The following is a 19,609-nucleotide window of genomic DNA, read 5'->3' as shown; positions in this document are numbered from 1 at the left end:
CTATGAGGGTGGTGAGACACTGGCACAGGTTGCCCAGGGAGGTGATGGCTGCGTCCTCCCTGTCAGTGTTCAAAGCCAGGTTTGATGGGGCCTTGAGCACCCTGGTCTACTGAGACGTGTCCCTGTTCCAGGCACATCAAGTTGGAACTTGATGATCCTTAAGGTCCTTTTCAACACTAAACATTCTATGATTCTATGAGTCTATAATTGCCTCATGGTCTCTCAGCAAATAAATTTCAGTAACATTTAAACGGAAGTCTTTATTATATTTAGTTCTTACATTGCATAAGTTTACTTTTCTTCTTCTTTTTAAACTTAATATACTGATGGAAAATGCTAGTTGTGATTGTTCACATTTTTAATTCAATCTGTTTTGTCTAACACTTTGTGTTAGCATTTTTCAATGCCTTGGTCAGTTCCAATTCTGTAAATCTGAACAAGTTACTTGCATTTAAACTCTTTCAGAAAGAAGTATCTACTTAGGCGAGACTGTCATAAAAAACAGATTTATGATCAATGGACTGTTATCTATTCCTTTTGATATCATGTTCAGAAGATTGTGGTGCCCCCCAAAAAAGAAACACCAGCACTAACAAACAACTGCTGAACAATTTAACAAGCTATTCTATTGAAAGATTTACAGGTTGCATAAAAAATTTTAATTTATTGTAGTCTTTGTAAATTTCCTTAAGTAAATACATTTGAGTGTGTTAGTAATTTCAGAGGGTGCATTAAGTTCCTTCTCGGCCTCATCTATTGTATGAATATCTTTCCCAAAAGGGCTTGAGTTCATGACCATTGGACAAAACTAGAAAGCTTTTTGCTGGCCTTAGTGGGTTTTGCTTCAGCCTCTGGGTTTGGCATTAGAGATATCAATGTGTGATTTTCCATTGACATCATAGTCATTGACTCAAAATATTTTCCAGTATTCAAGAGTGGATGGAGATTGTCCAGGTTTTGTCTCGATACAGATGATTGTCATTACATTATAACTTTAAGAAAAAGTTATTCTTGATATTCCCTAAAAAACAGCCAGTGCTCCAGCCTACAGAAAATAAACGTTCTTCAACAAGAGGATGCATCTCCATAAGCCAAAAATCTACTACCTGCAGTTATTGTACTGTGCAAATGTAGAATCTACTCTCTTCCAGCAGTGATGATGGACTGTATCAAGTTCCAGACAAACTAGGACAAAAATGTTGCAACCTAAGGTTTAATTTTTTACTTTCTATGGCCATAAGGGGCCACACTAAAGAGAATCATCATTTTTCTGTCATCTACTGGATGCAAGAAAACATTTTCTGAGTTAAGTTTATTAATAAGAGAGAGGAAAGAGGAAATGCCTAGAAGGGGACATGTGACAGAAGAGTTGTAAGTTAAAAGAGAACCCTGCTCAGAAATACACAAGAGGAAAAGAGAGAGGCAGGGTGATATGCTTTAGTTCAATGCATTTCTAAAGACTCTTGGAACGCATCCTATTTTTTATGAAGCAAGCACTGTGGGCTCTTAGACTGGGTCTCCAAAGTGTTGGTTGCAGTTTCAGTGTCCTCTGTAACTACTGCTTGTGACTCAGTTCTTCGTTTATGAAATAGGAATGCCTCAAGTCACCTGGGGATAACACAAGCTACTTTGTTTGTAAAGCATTCTGAGTTCACCATTGAGAAGTGCTAGGGAAGAGCAATGTAATGCTCATGCTATAGTCTTTCTCACTTCATCTTTTTTTTTAATGGGTTCTACTTTTTCTTGTGCTGCCCCAGCTTTTTGCAGCATGAGCACGTATGTAATTATTAAACATACATAAATGGAGTGAATTTCAAGTGCCAGGAGTGGGCACACAGTCTCCTTATTCAGAATTTCATAAGGGGTGTTAATATGCAGAGTTGGTGTGTGCACTTGGCAGCTGCACTGACATGATAGAGTGTCAGCTTCTTTGTTAATGATCCGCATAGGAAAGTATCCCCACATAGGCCTTGACAATTGACATACCATTACAGTCTATTGCGTCAATAATCCATGCATTCAAGTGCTCCCCACTCTTACAGGCAAGCCTGACACAATAGTCTATAATAGCTCTGTGCAGTATGTGAACAGGAGGCCTTGATATTAGAGTATGATGGCTCTGAAAGAGACGATATGGTCTAGCGTGTAAATGATCCATGTATTACAAGTACACTGATCCTCAAGGATATTTGGATCTGATGTAGTCTCAAGAATAGTTTCTTTAAAAAAAAAAAAGAAAGAAAAATAAATGACATGGGATGTTTGGATTTTAAAACAAAAGCTTTTCTTCTTGAAAAATTACAGCAGAAATGTAGGCTGACATCCCCAACATCTGTGCAGGGAACTGAGCTGGAAATTGGTATGAAGTCCTGTTCCATCCTGATGACATTAAAATAGCACCTTCTTCCTCCGTGACAGCTTTCTGTGGATTGAATCACACAAGCTGCCTGCTGTGGCAAAAATAACCTGTGACTCTTTTAGCGCTCCACAGTCAATGAGCCAAATCTGTGTCTACACAACCGTCACTGCTGTGACCACAACAGAGCAGAGGCACAACCAGATTATCTACCAAGAGCAGTTTAGCAGCTCAGCGTGGCACGGAGCTTTGCCTGCCTGAGTAGGTGGGTGAATATTCACTCAGGAAGCACTTGCTGAGCTCCCCGTTGTTCCAGCTAGGAGGTTTGTGGCATCTGAATTAGTTAATTTTTAAGCTATCCTTCATATGTTGACAGCATGTTTCAGTGTGGTCATACATTAAATATCAGTGATAGGTCAATGCTCTTTTACTTGTGGCAACTCTAAACCAACAGGTTTCTCAATTCTGGATGCCGCTTTCCTAGAAACAAAAATAAATACTCAAAAGAGTGAAAAAGAACTGAATAAAGGATAGTGTCTTTGTTAGGACACCCAAGAGATACCACAGTGGTAACACTGGGTAGCAGCTGTAGGTCAAGCTAGAAGTTTGCCACTTGATTTTTAACACATTACAACAAGACACCAGTTTACTGGTTTTGTTGGATTTTCTACATAGATGTCTGGCTGGTTTAACTATAGTCCTATTTAAGCAGTTCCTTGAGGAACACAGTGCCTAAAGAGCTTTCATAGGGCATCAGCCCTTGACTTTTGCTGAGTCTTTATTGGCACATTCGTGTGTGCATGTATTTTACAAGTGATGTGTTGCTCTAATACAAGAAACCAGTGAACAAACACCAACAGTTGGACAGGTATCAGATTTCATACCAGCTAAGAGTAAACCTTTAGACCTTTGTTCAATATACATCTTTTAGTGCACTTCCTTTCTGTCATTCAGCCCAAAAGGATTCACAGTCTTTTTACTTGCTTACCTACTGATTTCATAAAGTGGCAGCTTCCTGCCAGTTGTTTGTTTGGTTGCTGGGTTTTTTTAGTTTGTTTTATTTTGGGGTTCTTGGTGGTTTTTTTTTGTGTGTGTGATTTGTTTGTTTGTTTATGTTGGGATTTTTTTTTCAGAAGAAATGTGTTGGGTGGTCATTCAAACATGCCCTCTACATTCTGAATAGAAGCTGAGAAAGGCCACTTTTAAAAAACATTTTCCTCTTTCTCTTCAGCTCTGTTTTATTTAAGATGGGTTTTTTGCCTGCATGTTCTTTGAAGGAGGACATTCCTGTAACTCAGCCTATACAGGAAGGGGGTCAGGAGGTTTCTCTCTCCGTTAATCCTTCAAATATTTCCTTTCTTACTTCCCAGCCACTGAAAGAAGGATCCTTTATTTTTCAGTTACTGTAAGTAGCTTTCCTAAAATGGAAAGAAATGATGCTATAGGACCTACATCTTACCCTTGGAGGTTTGGTACATATGTCTCTGCTGTTAAGGAGAAAGCTGAGAGAAACTGGTTTTGATGTCACTTAAACATATGCAAAGTGGATGTTATATGGTACCACTCTGACTCGTACAAGAATATGGCAATACCTATTATCTACTCAAACTGACTACCTTATTATTGTAGCACTCATATGATCATTGTTCAGCAGTCTTTGGAAACAAAGGCTATTTTTAGTTAGTGACTTTTGACATTACTTTAATATGCATCAGTGCCAGTCTGTAAGTTCTTCTGGCATTTGCTGTTAACAAAACTGTGGTTCTAATCATGCTGGGTAGGATTTAGCTCACTTAACTAAAGCCATGTGGAAGCTGGGTATCCAGTCTAAGCTAATCTTCTAATCTCCATGAACAGTCAGGTGAGAAGTAGGCACTTCCAAGGGACAGTTGATCCTAGTCTAAAATAGATATATAAGAGAGAATTGATTGGAAGTGCTGATCTTTTGCATAGTTAAATTTAGATGGTGGGGATCCTGTTCATTTTTGTTGATCCATACATAACATGCTAGAACCTTAAGGTCCCAGCTGGGACTCAGTCATACTGAATGCTGCACTGAATTAAATAGATTTATGACTCATGTCATTATGGCTATCAATAGACTTCAGGGCTTTCACACTGTCTAATTTTAGGCACAGAACTTGAGTGCTGAAGTGCTTAAGGTCAGTGCCTAAGCAGAAGTTCTGAATCACTGGAGGAACTTGTCTCCCTCTGTTTATGGTGGAGGGAATCTGGTACTCTCTTGAAATAGGTGCCTGTGATTAAGCAGTGTGAATTTTTACTTTCCTCCTCTCTTTAGTAGCTGCTCTGTAGGAGAGATCTTGGAGTCTGCTGTTTATTTGTCTTTGGGTTTGTTGGTTGGTTTGGGGTGTTTTCTCACTTCAATATCAAAAGTGTCTTTATATCTTGTTCAGGAAAAACAAGCTGACATTAGTTGCCTCCTGCAGTATGTGGATAAACATGAATAGCCTTCAGAATAGCCTTAATTACTGCTTGTACTGAAATGTTTTGCTGTATCAGGGCTACTAAATATGCTAAATATCCGAGGTTCATATCCCAACACTATCCCAAGGAGGATCAGCAGCACCATAGTTACTCTGTAAAGGAGAAAGAGCTCATTTAGAGTACAAAAAAAGTGGTATGTAAAAGAAGACAAAATTGGTGAGAAATAAATAGCCTCTATCTTGCTCTTTACATATGTTATTTCATGCAAATACTGGCATTAATGCTATGCTTAAGGTTGAGTTTATAATTGCAGAAAGTCAGAAATTTCAGATTTAATGTTCCTGTCATAACACCATGGAACATTGAACCCAAAGTGTCAAAACTCCCTGCGACTGTTGATCCTGAACTGAGCCATTATTAGATGAATTTTATCTTTTTTTTTTTTTTTAAATAGGGGACTTGCTAAGCTGTGTATTCAATGCTAGTAAATCAGCTTGTTATCTGCACAAATCTGTTTAGAGTGCTTCTTATGTCAGCCTATTCTCAAGACATCCTGTAGTTGAACTGGAATCCCACCAGTAGAATATAAACAGAGACTGATCTGGGAAGGGTGGGCGTGGGGGAAGAAATGGCCATTGTGAAAGTTCATTCAAATTAAATGGAACTGAACATTTTTGGGGCATCCTTTTTGTTGTTTTTACTAATTTAACCTTTAATGTGAGTGGTAAACATTAGTGACATGATATTATGCTGAGAAGTTTATTGAATTAAGCATAAACATGAATTGACATTTTTGGAATGCACGGTTTTTTGTCACAAACCTTGGGAAATTAAAATAAAATATGACACATATCAATGCTAAGGTGAACTTTGCTCAGATTTGAGCTCAACATGTTACTTTGTTTTCTTTTGAACTATGTGATGACAGACTGGTAAAAATTTTATTCAATAGCATGGTGTTCTAGTACTTAAATGGTAAAAGGTAATCATAGGCATCATATATCATTACCTGTTAAGCTGAGAGTTATGAGATTTTCATACTGTTTAGTATTTCTATTAAACAAAATTTCTAGCACCCATGGATTGCATTGTTTCACTGCAAGACTCACAGTCCTGTGGTAAATCCAAGGCACAGTGTGAGTCAAAAAAACTTCAAGGATATTGTGTGATCACAGAATCACAGAATAACTAGGTTGGGTCTTTGAGGTCCTCGAGTCCAACCATATCCCTGAGCACCTCATCTATCCATCTTTTAAATACATCCAGGATCGGTGACTCAACCACCTCCCTGGGCAGCCTATTCCAATGCTGAATAACCCTCTCGGTGAAGAACTTTTTCCCAGTATCTAATCTGAACCTGCACCTGTCACTTGGATGGAGAGACCGACACCAACACCTCTACAACCTCCTTTCAGGTAATTATAGGTCTCCCCTCAGCCTCCTCTTCTTCAGGCTACACAACCCCAGTTTCCTCAGCCGTTCCTTGTAAGGTTTGCTCTCCAGCCCCTTCACCAGCCTGGTTGTCCTTCTCTGGACACACTCCAGGAACTTGATATCTCATGGTAGTTTTCATATTTGTCCCCACAATTTTTCACTAGCTGCATATACAATCATGTTTATTTCTAAACCAGGAATACCTTAAAAAAGAATGTTCTCCCTGTTTTCTCAACCTTGCCTTTCCAGAGTACCAGGATGACATGAGCGACTGATCCCATGGGTGTCTGTCACAATGAGATAGCATACTTAGATTAGCTCTAAAGCTGTGCAGTTGGGATGCAGAATTGAAACTTACCCTGGTTCATATGTATCTGCATATGAGGACTTTGTTGTGTGCTGATCTCTACAGATACTCTTGAGAACCTGTTCTTATTGCAGCCATATGTTCAGGAACATGGTATAAAGCAAGCTGAAAATAATTAAAATTACTCGGGAATAGTGGACAACAACAGTTCATAGCACACTGATTTTCATCATCTTGCTAGTTGCTGAATTCATTCATTGTGAAATGCAGCCAGGCTAAAAGGCTCCCGTGTAGTCATATGAAAGGGTAAGGTGTAACAGGATTTCAGTATTCAGTAAAAATTATTCCTCCAGCATAAATGGGAATTACAGCTGAGATTTGCTTTGAAGCCTCAGACTAACATGCTGATATTTGTACTTAAAATTTACCTATTTGCTTATATTACTTTGTGTTCTTTGACAGAGTCCAGAAGGCACTTACCTGTACAAGATGTATTTAAAATCTCTAACACATAGGAGATGGCAGGTAAGTACTGATAAAAAGAGCAGCCTTTCTTCACCACCACCATCACCACCACCACCATACACTTATCTAAAGTTATCTGGTATTACCTGAAATGACAGCTGCGTTTTTTGAAACAATAATGCCATAATTTTTCTTGCTGTTTATTTCCTAACTGCCCTATGATCAGAGCTGTGATAGCAAAATATATATGTACAGTGGCACAAACATGCAGATAGCCCTTTAGAAATATGAAGTATGACTATACATAGACTATATGAAAAAAGACAGTAGAATTAAATGGACAATAATTCCAGACTGAATTGGCCCAACCGTAAATATGTTGAGGATCAAATAGGATTAACTTTAAAGTAAGTTAAGTTTAGTGTAACACAAGCTGTGGAATGAATCTGGGCTAGAACATAAAGACATCCAAATGGTGGCTCACTCAGAACACACTTTCCTTAGGCGTACGCGAGGTTGGTTCCTTGACAATTGTTTACTAGCAGCTTTTAAGACACAAACAGCTGTGAGTGACAACAGTCTGTCACAAAATTTGTCTAAGTTCATGGCAGAGAGCTGCAAACTCTGACACCTACTGAAAGAGGTATCGTATTTGCAAGCAGTCAAAAGTGATTGAAAACCAGATGAATCTGTTAGGATACCTCATGCCATTGAACACTGTTGCCTATGCCAAATATGCATTCGTAATCTACAATCTGTTATCTACTAGCACTGATGCTATAAGGTAGCATTGTTAAGAGTTCATTAATATGTAGATATCTAGTCTGAAATAAAACATCATATTTAATCAGAAATAAATCAACATGATTCATAAGATTCAACCAACATTGCCACAGATGGAATATTTAGACTACTCTCTCCTCTGAGTTGCAGCATTTTTATATGATTCCTAACAGAATATAGAAGAAAATCAACAGTAGGATTATACATCAGGGGAATACACTGCGAAAATCTACTGCCTTTAATAGTAAAGAATTATGCTTGGGATAACCACAGTTGTAATTACTTTACATGCATAGGCACTCTGATTGCACACCATGATGGGCAACAGATTTGGTAGTACTGTTTCTGTTATTTAATTATTAGAGTTGGCCTGGAATTGTTCCTCCTTGATTGTACTTAGCTTAATCAAATATGACTTGAGCATCTGAGTTGGCACAAACCCTGCAGGAACCCACTGAAATGACAAGGAAGTGAAAAGCTACTCTTTCATTCCTTTACATCTTAATTTGGCAATTTCTGGAAGGACGGAGGAACCAGGACAAGTGCCAGGAACAGGCGAGCTCTGCGAGCTCCTTTAATGGAAGTGTAAGCAAGACAGCGGCGTCTGCTCGAGGGCTTGTCTACACGTGGGAAAGCTGTGTCAGCACAACAGGCAATAGACGTGTAGCTACACCAGCGATGATTTCCCTTCTCTTCACAAGTCCTGAGTCTTGCTGTGGCTGCATCGAGTGTTCCTGGCAGGATGCCTCAAGAGTCCTAGGGGAAGCCGTCCAGGGACCAGTCTGACTGCAGACAGGACTCCTGGACTCTGGAATAGGGGGCAATAGCCCCCTTTCCTCCTCCAGGCCAAGTGGGCTCCCACTCAGCTACCTCCAGTTCTAGGCATAACAGTGACTGCAAGAATGGAGTAAGACAAATCTCTTTGGATGCGATTACTCTTGTTAGTCAGGGAATGCACTGTGAAGAGGGCATGGGTGCCCCTGTTGGGTACAGGGACCATGATCACCAAATTGCCTGGTACTGCAACTGTGTCACCAGGCTGCTCCTAAGAGTCATGCAGATGCTGTGCACCTCTCAAGATCACTTTCCATGGCACTTTGGATGGTATAGTTTGGCAAACTTGCTCCTTTTTCTTGCCTGATCAACAATATTCCATAGTTTTCTTCCCAGATTCTTTTTTATTGATTGGCAAAAGCAAATAAGTTTTTGCCCACTAGCACCTGTCCATTGCTACTACCTGTGCAATATTGCAATCAGGATCATCCTTATGGCCATGGACCTGCTGTGATGGATGTTATAAAGCAAAGGATGCTACTAAGAAGACAAAACCAGATAAAGCAAGAGAAAGCAAGTTTTGTTGGACAGGCAAAGTGATCGGAATAATAAATGTTTCATGGGTTAGTTTCACATTTCCTTTTATAGTATATATTTTCTTTCCACAAAACCCAAGCAGCATAAAAGGGTAAAGAGAGCAAAAGAGCATCACCTCTAAAAACTGTTCACTTACTGAACCCATCTGCGTTCTGTCTATTACTTGAGAAATTTTCACACTGCCTGTTTAGTACCTTTTGTCAATATTGGTGACTGTATTAGCTGAGATAATTTTATTTTTCCTGTTACATTTCCTAAAACTTTTGAAATGTAAGACCATGAATAATCAATGACAACAGTGTGAAGCTTTCAGGATTGTTGGTGTGTTTCAAAAAAAAGATAATATATAAATATTTTTACAAATAAGTCATTAGACAGTTGCCAAGAAATGTCTTTTAGGGCACTTGGAATGCCCTGATTTTTCCTGTCACATTTTGTTTATTAATAGCTCCAGATTGTTTGCTCAAGAGACTTTTCAAGACCGTATACAATTTGCTCCATGTTTAGCAGGAATAAAAATTTTGCAAGAATAAATGCTCAGTCATGAACAATTTTTGTGATGATGAGAAAAGTCTGATGAGTGTAGTCAGCAAGGTTTTGGGGATGAGTGTTGATATAATGGTAGTTTTCTCACTGTTTACTGACAGTGATACAAATTAGTTTAAGGTACTAAAAATTAAAGGTTTTTTGCTGAGTCATAGGTTAGAAGCATATAGCATTTTGTATTTTTTTAGTAACATTTTAATCAATAGCACTTTTATTAAAAGCTCAGGGATTTAACATATGACAATATTTTAGTGGCTTTTAGACTAGCCAATGGCTAGCATAACTTTCACTGGATCTACAGGCACGTGACCAAGGTACAACAGATATTTCAAAAATCGGTCTTTTATTTATATATCTCTCCTTAATTTCTGGGTGCTTTCTAGACTGCTAAAAATGCAATATTGTCTCTGAGCTCTGAAGGAGCCTTCCTGATTCAGGCCAATACTTGCAGCTCTGTTTCTGCCTGTGATTTGCTGAAGCTTTATAATGCAGCTCAGAATTGGTTGCTAAAAGTGTTGTCAAGACAAAAATGAATATTCATAAGAAATTAAAATTTTATTGGAGAAAATATGCTGTAAAAATTTAGCCTCCATCTTTTCAGTTTAGAGTTTATTAAAACAGGGTTTCCAGATGTTTAATTTAATATATAGGAGGGCTGAATGGACTTCTTCACTGCCTTTAAACAGTTACCAGTTTCTACCTTGTAAATACCTTCTTATTTACACTGACTGTGGATCAAACTCCATTTCACTGCAGCATGAATGCTTTTAAGGCAAAGTGATTGGCCCTGTAACCCTCCCATCCATTCCCCACTCCCCAATATATATTTTTCAAAAATATTTTACTTGCACAATAGTATCTTCCATAACAGTGAGGGATGCACTGCATACTCTTGGGTGCTATTGCCATTGTGAAAACACTGATAGAAGATAATCTCATCATCCTTTCTCAATAAAACATTGAGATAAAGTATTTTCAGTCCAAAGGTCAGTATGTACACTACTTGGCACTGCAGCAATCCGTTTTCTTACGCTCATGTGTAAGAGCTAAATATGTGGGATCTTGTAGGTTTATCCACTTAGAAAAAAAAACAGACAATAAACATTCTCATACATAGTTTTTTAAATACCTTTGCAGATTCAGATATGTTTCTACTTCTGACACATGCTTTCCTTGCTAGGACACTCCAATTATTTCATATATCCAGATCCTGCATGGAGTTTAACACTTTTATTTTACAGCTACCTTAAAAGAAGGACTGCAGTTTTAACCCTCAGTTTCAATGGACTATTTTTGAAGAAAGGCTAGGCATAAGGAAAGTCCTGTTACCTAAAGATTTCTTTTAGAGTAGCAATTCCTGTTTGTTTTTAAATCACTGCACTTTATTTTAAAAGTATGGGAAAAAATAATTTCTTTCTAGTTCTCTATGCTCTCATCAGAGAATTTACTGCTAATATTGCTATCAGTTATTATAGGCTAAGGTAGTTTCCAGACTTCCCAATAAAAGTGAGTTTATCTCTGTATCAACTTCAGTATATACCTATATGAAGACAACTGCAGTCTAATTTGTAGTGAAAAACCTGATTCAGCTGAGATAAGTTTAAAATACATTATACAGTTTGTTAGATGTCTTTGAAAAAGAGATTTGAAAATCACTTTTTACAGCCCCCATGTTAGCATGCATGCTCTCTACATGAGGAGGGTATGGCTTGTGATGTTAGAAGATATTTTGTTTGAAATTGTTAAAGCTAGTATTCAGATGGATCAGAATGTTAACCTTAAATGCCTAGTTCTGCAGTTTGAGGTAAAGGGCCAGATGGCAGCTGTCCCTTATTCCCTCGCACATTTCCAGAAAGGTCTGGGTACCTAATGGATTTCTGAGAGTAGGATTGGGGGTCAAGACTCAATATGAATACTACAGTAGGTTGCATCCTCTCTACTTGAATGATTTAAAATCCTTTCCCACAGCTTCCTTGACATTTTTCAGAATTTTAAAATTGCAACAAGTGAAAAAAAAAGATTGTTATCTTAATTAAAAAACATACCACAAAACCAAAGCAAAAAAAAGACCCCAAACAACAACAACAAAACCACCAGACCCAAAAAAGCCTGTTTTTGCCACACTTCTTTCTTGAATGTCTGAACGTATAAATTTGTGACCCTTGACCAATGGAGAAGTATAGTCCATATTTGTCATAAGACAACTAAGATAAATATAGTAGAATTTTGTGAAACTTGCAAGGAATACGGCCTAGCTAACACCCTTTCTGTACAATGATTATCTTTCCTGGTTTAATAAACTTGTCACCTGCACAGCAGTTTATAAAATGTTTAAGCTAATGTTACAGGATAACGAACTCAAATAATGATACTGCAGATCCATAATGGCAAGTGTACTTCAGTATGAATAAATTATGGGAGTCTCAGTGAGCACCAAATGAAGCCATTGTTGGAAGAAAGTGGTTTGAATATTTCTGAGCAAGAATATGTTAATCTAGATGCTTCAGGGTGAAGTGACCAGGTAAAGATGTTCTCTTATATCCACAGCACTGGAGGCCTTGAAAACATAGACATCTATTTTTAAACCCTTCCTTTGGATAAAAGTTATAAGCAGCAAGTGAAAACTACTAAGCAAGACTCGGGGTACAAATCTTGCTGTAGTATTTCCTTACCACTAGAACAGGAGCCACCCCACTTCATCCTATTTTAAAGACAGAGCTGTAGAGACAGACTGCAGAGCCTGGTGCAAGTCACACCATTTAGCTTCTGCTTTTGGTCTACATCAAAACATACCATTTAAATTTGTAAGGGGATTTTCTCCTCCATTCCACTTAGCCCACCTTTTGGTCTGAGTAAATAACTTGCTGTAGCATAAACTTCTGAGCCTGCTTAGCTCTTTTTCTTTGTTCACTTGCCCAATTCTTTACTGTGCGTTATACCTTGAACTGCAATCTGTTTGATGCGCGTCTCACGCCATATTAAATTAAGTGTCAAGCCTGTACTAAAAAGGGCAACAAAGGCCTGCTCTGACCCAGGACCAGAAGTAGCAATCTTTCCCTCACTTTCTCGGTGCTACAGAAGCAAAACAACATGCTTTTTTTTTTTTTTTTGAGCCCAGTGGGTAGCAGAATAAAGACACTTAGGAGAGCTTTTCTTTCCATCCCCCCTTGTTCTTGACTGCTCGTTCTCTCATCTCTTCATGAGTGCAAGTTGAAGTGGTAGCTTGACATGTTTTCTCTTCACTCATAAGTTATTTAAATAATGAGATAGAGTAGATCTTCCTGGCATGGAGAACGGATCTATCAGTTGGCAGAGACTGAGACAGCATATCAATCTATACTCACCATACTGTTTTCTGAAACACCAGTACCAGCCTCAACCAGAGACAGGACAGGAAGGCTCTTCTGTTGACCATTCTTCTAGTCTTAATGTTGTAACAGGCCAGAGAAATAATCACTGAGGAGCATAATATCCCAAGGGTTGTTTGCACCAGGACATCACTGCTTCTTCACAGCTTTTCATTTACAAGTTTTTTCATTTTTAATTGTACCACTTACAAGGCCTCCTTGAAAACCTATTTTAGTTTATATTCTGCCTGGCATATTGATATTCCAGTGCAAGTGCCTGCTCCCCCCCAAAATGAATTTCAAGTGTATGAATAAACTCTGTAAACTCTTTCATGGCTAAACACTAGTGAATTGAGAAGAAGGAAATGAAAAAGACATCAGGAAAATTGCTCTGCTCCTTGGGATGAAAAGGGTCCAGCACTAATCATTGTCCAGTTAGTTTACACACGTTTCTTGCTACGTTGTTATTACTTCTGTCCTTTTTTTAATGAAGCAAACATTAAAGTAATATTATTTCAGTTGAGGGTTGGTATCTATAGCTTATACCTTGTGATGTTAATTAAAAACATAATTTTTATGTACTTATCACAAAGGAAATATCATTTCATTAAAATCCAATTAGATTCAGACAATATCTGTAAAGACTACTGAATAACTGCTGTTTGAACATAGTCTGCTTTGTTCTATTTTCATCACCCGAATAAAAGCAACCACAACAAACAAACCAAAGAAAAGGATTTTTTTTATTAATCTCTGAGGTTACAGATCCACTCGCATTTAGAACAGCTTTTTATGTGAAAAACATACCAAAGATTTTATGTTTCACTGACTGCCGCATGAGTGACCTTATTTTAGAATATTCTTATTTTCCTTCCCATATTTATATAATAAAATATATTTATTTTGGTAGAATGGATGCCTTTGTAGAAACAGTTTGTCTCTTAAAGTAATTCCACATTCTCAGTAATGTTACCAGAATGCTACAGAGTTTAATGGATTACTGCCTGCAAAGTAGTGAGGACTCAGGATAACACATGGTAAGTGCAATACAGAACAAGAATTGTTCCTCCATTTTGTCTTGCTATAATTAGCCATCTTGCTGCACAGGCCATTATCTTGCCATTGATTTACTCCCTGAATTTCCTTGAAAATCAGTATGAGTTTTCTCTATGAACTGAATCAGGAATTTATTTTTATTTTTTCTCTCTGGGTACTGTTTTTTGGGATAATGTTTTTGTCTTTCAGTCATGTGAGAATCAATAATCAAGGGAGTGAGGCTGCCACACCTCTTCCCAATGGGTCAGGAAAACAGAAGGAGAGAGGTGAAAGGTCTGATAGGATTGGAATTTGGCTAAATGGAATTTCATGAGTTGACTGTAGGCTGGAAAAATTTTGATCCCAGGTGTAGCCTCTTCATTAGATTTATTTTAATTATTTTAAATTTATCTTCCTTATGTTAACAACCCCCCCGTCCCCAAAACACAAATATCCTAAGGGAAGGCAGGCAGCTAGTGATGAGGTCTTAACTGTCTGCGTCGGAAGTCTGTTTTTTCTGATTCAGCAGTTAAGAATGAGTGCCACAAAAAATAAGATGCCCACACAGGAATAGCTGTTGCAGTGTTTTCTATCAGTAGTATCTGTAATCACTGAGGCAGGAATGCTGATTCAAAACGTTTGCAAAGAAAGACACTACTGTTGATAAGAACTAAAACAAAATAGTTTTGTTTGTGCTAAATAACTAAAATTACAACCAAATCAAGGTTTGAAGAAAATCTACAGAGAGATCAGTTTGTGTCTTAGCATTTTGCAGACAACCAATACAATATTCGTTTGATGTCTGCCTTATCTGTACTAAAAAATTTAGTAATTCTATTTGAGATTAGATTGTATTTTGATGATCCAGGTCATTGGGGAAGAAGAAAGTACCGCAGCTAATCTGCTATAGCAGGACTATGTACTGCAAAAATGTGATTTCCTAGTTTTGGAGGTGCTAGTGGCCTAGTAAGAATGAGGCTAGTGAGAGAAGATCAAGATAAGAAACGACAAGGAGGACCATGTGTGCTGAGGTTGGAGAGACGTACAAGATTAAATAAAACAGCTTTTTAGTTAAACAAAAAGTTTATGAAAGCAATTGAGAATTTATGAGGCCAGACTTCTTCCTGGCTAACATAGAAAATAAGATGATAAAGAAAAGAGTATGTTTTAATGGAAAGCCAAATTAGAATAAAATTTAATCAGAAGACATTTTCATTTTGCATATATTTATTTTGGCCTCAGTTGTGCAAGAGCACTTGATGGCAAAAATAGAATCCTCTTCTTTCTTCTGGTATGCTTCACATTTTATGAAATAGACAATATTTTGATTTTGGCCTCAGTTCCTAATTCCTTCAAAATTCTGAAATAATTTGCCTCTAGACCTCAATTCAAAACCTGCTGCTCTAATTCGGACTATGGAATGAAGTTTGTAATGTAAAAAGGTTCATGGACGATATCAAGAACGGAGTGGGATGCAGCTTTGGCAGAGGGTGCTTGTTTTTCTTTTGACATTGTGTGCAGAGACATCTTCAGCGAATGAGCATGACAAATAGAGTTTTGTTGAAAAAAAAAAAGCTATAGAGAAATAACCTCCCTAACATTCCTATCCGGACTGGGGCAAAGGCCAGCCCCATGCCTGATCCAGTCATCAGGCAAGAGGGGTAGTGAGAGAAAAAACATGCAATATACTGCATATTATTATTGTAACTCTTCATTCCTGGAAGTCAGCATGGAATTGGAAAGCTACTGCACAATTACTACATAAATAAAGCTTAATAGATGGGCTTCACCAATCATCTCTGGCAAGAAAAGCCACATTAAGCTCAACGTATTCTCTCCTTTCATTTAGAGAATTGCAGCTTTTGTTTCCCTTGTAAAACTACATATTTTGCCAAAAGTCAAGTTGCAATGGATATTTAATAGGAGTCTGACCTGCTAGAAATGGTTATTATGTATTGTCAAGACAGAAATAAACCCTGGCAATACCAGCATAGATTCTGATTCAGCTGTCCTGATAGTCTGACTAGTTGCCTTCGGTTTTACATCAGTGGGTATTTTTGCTGCACAAAACCCCTCAGAATACAATCAAATATTATAATGCGGACCCCATTACAAAACAGTAGTATTCACACTGGCTCCTCTGAGCAGTAGGCAATTTTTCCATTACCAAATTAAACTTTCATTGTTCACGTATTTGTGTGAGAAAAGTGATAATTTCATTACTACTGTATTCAAAATTTGATTCAAGATGGAATGACACTTTCCTTTCTTCAAAACTGTCATATTTCATGGGGTATGACTCAAAGCAAAAATGATTGTATTCTTTCTGTCATCATGTAAAATCTTAGCTTTTCCAGGGTATTTGGAGAATTTGCAAGGAGGTATTTTTCTCAAAGCTAAGGCTGCAAATGTAAAACTTAATGACATAAACTAACGTGTTTTGGAATGATCACTTTTAACAGTACAAGTGATTGTGTTAGTTCAGTGAAGCTACAAACTTTAGGCTTTTCAAAAAGGAAAATTTATCTGTTGCTATGTTTTTGTTACATCAGCCCAAAGCATTTTGTCCACTGAGTTTAGTTTCTCTGTTTATAAAAAAAAAGAGTGTGGGTTATCAGACCCACAAGAGCCCAAAATCATCAGAGTGGTATAACTCAGGACTCAGCTATACAGAGATGAATCAACAGATCTAATCAAATTATCTTTACCTCCTCTCTTCAAGGCTGACACCTAATCTGTACTTTACTACTGAGCTGAAATATAATCTGATCAGAATATTTAAAGGAAACCTGAAGAACATGAAATAAATTCAGTTCAGGTCCTCCTGAGACCGAAAAGCTTAATAAGCAATTCTAGTGAATGCATTTCTGCATTTTAAACTTTTGCTTACATGGTCAGTTGGCTTGTATTACCTCACTCTGCCTCATGACAACCCGTAGGAAAAAATCCTGAGTAGATACAGAAATTACTGAAAATACTTCTTGGGTTTTTATCAATTATACATGGCCACTGATATAAAGCTTCCATAATTTTGACAATTATCTTTGTCTTTTGAGACATTCTTCACTGTGGGGAAGCTAAGAGATCATGATCCATGAAATAAAACTACTAAAACAAGGTTTGTTTTTTTTTAAAAAAAATCTTTACCAAAAACCTCTATTTTATTTCCACTGTTCAGAGGTTCTTTGGGTTTGGGGTTTTTTTGGTTGGTTAGTTCATTGATTGTTGGTTGTTGGTGTTGTTTTGGTTTGGGGTTTTTTCTGGCATCTTCTGTAGGAAACAGTCCTTTAAAAAAGGATTTTATATTGCATGGTGTCAGAAGAACATTTATAATCTTCCCAACCACCCTACCACAGGTTACCTGGAACTTCAAATGCAGTTATACCCCGTCATGAAGATCTATCCCCTTCTTACCCCAATGACAAAGGAACTGTAAGGCCATACAGAGCTTTAAGGTCTTTCGGAACTCTTGCCTACGGCCTTTGGTCAGAATCCAGGAACTATGTAACACAATTAAGAGCATGACATTATTTTTATGTCAAACTCACATGATGCTGGTGGCGCTTCACTATCACAACTGATGATTTCAGCATTTCCAGCCTCAGCTATTTCAAACCATAAGGGAAGCCCCTTGCATCATACAAATTGCGTTACAAATGGCAAGATTTTTCTGTTAAGTAGGATTCTTTTTTAATGAATTGTATAAAGGACCTTACAGATTGCAAGATTTTTCTATTAAGATTCTTCTTTTTATTTGCCATCTGGGTTTCTTTGAGCCCTTTATATTCTGTGGGGATTGTTTTTGTTTTGTTTGTTGGTTTGTGGGGGGTTTTTTTCTTATTATGTCACAGTTCTCAAGCCTGAAAGCTTTGATTTTATGTATTTATTTATTTTTAATGAAAGCAGAGAATCTAATGTTACCAAATGAGTACTGGAGCTAGGGCTTTAAATATCATGAGACTCATGATAAAATCACTGGAGTTGGCAACACTGCTTGAATTTGGCACGAGATCCTAAAGCTTTAAAGGAAAAACTGTGACTCATCAAACTTGCCTGGAGAGTTAAGGGAGCTGGGGGCAAGGGCTAATGGGGGTATCCTTCCATTTCAGTACTTCAGAGGAAAATCTACAAGATACAGTCCAGTAATTGTGCCAAGAAAAGAAACTGCTTGCTATACAGAGAATAACAATTTCTAATTATGTACTGAAACAAGGGGAATGCAGAACAGCAGAATTTTTAAAAAATACAGGTAAAAACATTGCCAATTACCCAGAAATGTTTTAGGAAACAGACAACAGTTCATGGGCTCAAAAACTACCCTAACCTTTATGCAGCATAAAACATAAAATCCTAAATACTCCTTACACATTTGAAACGTTCTTCTCTAATGATCCTTCCTTTTCAGATGAAGTGAAGTACATTTTCTCAAGGGAATTGTATATATATTTGTCGTAGTTTTGATCTGCCTCCAGAAGCTAGCCTTAACTTACTGAATTATACATGACAAAGCATTAGATTAAATACATTTACATGTGTTAAGTCATAAAAATCAAGTCAGTTGCTTGCTGTTTCACCTTTTTGTAGGTGCTGTGGTCCTTTGTTGGTATGCAACTCTCCTCTTAAGCTAAGCAAACCCAAAGGTATGGGATAAAGCTGGACAGAGACCTTCCATCAAAGAGCTTTTTAATTCTCAGTTCTTCAATTCATAAAATGAAGTTTTTGGAAAAAAAAAAAAGTTTATCAAAATTTCCACCAGCAAATCTTTTTCCATGCCCGGGATATAAATTCTAGTGAGAAAACATCATGTTCAGGTCTTTCTACAAGCCTTCTGGCTAAGTCAGGCAAAAGAAAGGCATCTCCTGTTCTTATACTTTGCCTAAGATAGATCAAGTTATCTCACTTTTTGTAATTTTCCTCTAGCACTGGCCATTGGTGCACGTTCCCTAATGCAGAACTGTAGTCATTTAAGGCATTGTATCTTCCTGCTAGAAATCGCCACCTTCATGGCTTTGGTGTCTGCATATGTTACTTATCATCTCCAGAGCAGGTTTGATTCTTTACCTGCAAATTATCTGGAAGAAGTTTTGCACTGAAGTAGAAGAGTAGCTTTGGCATCTTTCATGATCTGAGCTGGGAATACACATAAAAGAGAGAGAGCAGGGAATTTCTAGGAGGCTTCAAGCTGTTGTCTTTCTGTAATTTCATCAAATTAATTTATACTGGTTTTAATTATTTTTTTTTCCTGGTAAGAATTCTTAGACCCACAGCTATTACTTACCTGTGTACTTATCTTATGTGTGTTGGGTAGGTACCTCTATTTCCTGACTTTCATGGGTCATTTTGTTTGTGGTTTTTTGGTGCGCCTTTTTCATTTGGTTGGTTGGTTTGGGATGTCTTTTGTTATTGGGCTTTGGATTTCTTTTGCAAAATAGTTCAAAAGCCTTAAATTTCAGCCCATATTGAGAAGGAAAAACACAACTCCAAGGGAAGTCATGGCTTCCTAACTTTTGTGATTTTCAG

This window comes from Gallinula chloropus, assembly GCF_964237585.1.
Source record: "Gallinula chloropus genome assembly, chromosome: 1".
NCBI classification, from domain to species: Eukaryota; Metazoa; Chordata; class Aves; order Gruiformes; family Rallidae; genus Gallinula; species Gallinula chloropus.
Note: the sequence above shows the minus strand (reverse complement) of the source record.